The sequence below is a fragment of the Chinchilla lanigera genome, unplaced genomic scaffold (genome assembly GCF_000276665.1).
Source record: "Chinchilla lanigera isolate Chin_1 unplaced genomic scaffold, ChiLan1.0 scaffold00133, whole genome shotgun sequence".
Lineage (NCBI taxonomy): Eukaryota > Metazoa > Chordata > Mammalia > Rodentia > Chinchillidae > Chinchilla > Chinchilla lanigera.
Window position 1 is genome coordinate 1208938 of NW_004955534.1, and position 2338 is coordinate 1211275.

Sequence of the window (2338 nt, forward strand, 5' to 3'; positions counted from 1 at the left end):
GTGTGTGTGTGTGTGTGTGTGTGTGTGTGTGTGTGTGTTGCTGGGGATGAAACCCAGGGCCTTGCACATGATAAGCAAGTGCTCTACCATTGAGCTATACCTCAGCCCTCTTATGGGTACTTTTGTTTGGTTGATATCATGTTTAAATTTATTTGGATCTAGATGCCAAAAATGATGTCCAACTTCTCCAAAGAAAGCAAATGTTCTTTAATTTTATTGGCCTCACATTCTAGTGTGCCAGCAGTCAGAGGATGCCAAGTAGGGGCTCCACCTTGGCGACAGGGCATGTGCTCTCTGTCTGCATGGGCCATGTGGCTGTCTGTTGTGTTGTGCCCAGGCCCTACTTTCCTCGCTCATTGTTTGCCTGGTTTCTGTTTGTTTTGTCACTATAAATCTTTTCTCTTGCAGTTCTCTGCCCAGGATGCTTTGCTATCCCTCACATGTCCTTTCTTGTTGCTTCTTTAACCTCCAAATGCAAAATTCTTTGTTTCCTCCTCTGTGTGGGTGCTCATAGCACTTGACAAGTTCCTCTGTTACAGCAAATAGTAGAGAGGTGTGTGTGTGTGTGTGTGTGTGTGTGTGTGTGTATGCGCGCGCGAGCACATGTGTGTGTATATTTGTTTCTGCTGCAAGATTCAAGCTCTTGGAGGCCAAGGACTCTGTCCAAGGTGATCCCAGGATTTCTACCTATACTAGGAAAAACTTAGGGGCAATAATCTGCTTGCAAGGGACAACTACAGGGGGGCTTGTCTTGGAGACTAGTGTGTATAGTACGTGCCCTGCTCTTACTTTGATTCTGAGTTTTTGGAGGATGACTTGGGGTAAGCACCCACTGGCACCACAGAGAATATAAAGACGACTGTAATGTGGTTAGTGGCACATGCCATGTCCTCAGTGTTTGGAATTAATTAAATTGAAGGCCCTCACTGTCCAGCAAGTGGTTAGTGCAGTTCCAGGTTTGGTAGAGTCTCACTCATTACATTAAAATGAACTTAGCCCAGGGTAGAGTAGGCATCTGCTGGGGTGGTTGGGTCAGAGCCTATAGCACTGTAGGCCTCCTACAGTGGTCACTAAACTAACTTTCTTGTAGTTGCTTTTGTATTACTTGGGATCAAATCCTCAGCCTCCACCTGTTAGGCAAGTGTTCTGCTACTGTATTACCCCCAGCCCTACGTTAACGTTTTAATTGAACAGGATTCTCTCCTGTTCAGAGCTTTTCAATGTCAGAGTCATCACAGTGACCTCCAAGGTTTTACCCTGTCACTACCGCTCTACCCACCTCTCCCTCGGCTCCATTATTTTCCCCCAGCCACATCGATCACCACGCTGTTTCTCACACAAGCCAAGTACATTTCCACCTCAGGGCTTTTGCCATGCCTAATTCCTCTGATATTTGCTGCCTCTCCCCAAGATGTCCATGTCTTGTTCCCTCACATTCAGATGTCTCACTGTGGCTTGCCCTGGCCACCCCATCAAAAAATGATAAGACCCTATCCAGACATGGTGGTACACACCTGCAATCCCAGCTACTTGGGAGACTGGGGCAGGAAGATCGCAGGTTTGAAGCCAATCTGGACAACTTAGTGAGAGCCTGTCTCAAAATAAACAAACAAACAAAAAAATAAAACAAGGACCGGGGATGTAGCTCAATGGTAGAACATCCCTGGCTTCAATTCCCAGTATCATTAAAAAATAAACTTCATCAGTACACCTTCTTCTCCCCTTTCCTAGGTGGTTTTCTTTACAACATAAACTGGTAAACTTTACAAGAGCTGAGATGTTTTTCCTCTGACTTGTTCCCAGAGGTGGCACCTGGCACAGAGTACATGCTCACTGAATATATTTTAATGAGTAAATCCATTACACTTTGTTAGATGCTATGAGGGTAGCAACCAATGAACAATTCTGGCAACAATTCCTTCCCTTGGCAAACTCCCAGGCTTAGAAGTTAAGTACAAAAAACAATTAGAAAAAGTGTAACAAGCAAAAAAACATAGCCAGAAACATTCACATGTGGTACAGGTTTAGGGAAAAACAAAACAGACAATTGTGGTTGGAATTGCTTTTGAAAGCTTCTTGGAGGAAATAAGAGTTGAACTGGATCTTATAGTATAACCAGAATGAGAGAAGAGACAGGAAGTGGGGAGGGAGGAAAGGAAGGGGAGCAGAGGGGAGGAAAGAGAGGGGAGGGAAGGAGAGGGGAGGAGAGAGAGGAAAGAGGGGACAGAGAGAGAAAACAGAAGGGACCGGGAGGAGGGAGGGGAGGGCAGGAGAGGAGAGGAGAGGAGAGAAAAAAGAGAAGAGAAAGAAGAGAAGAGGAGGGAAGGGAAGGGAAGGG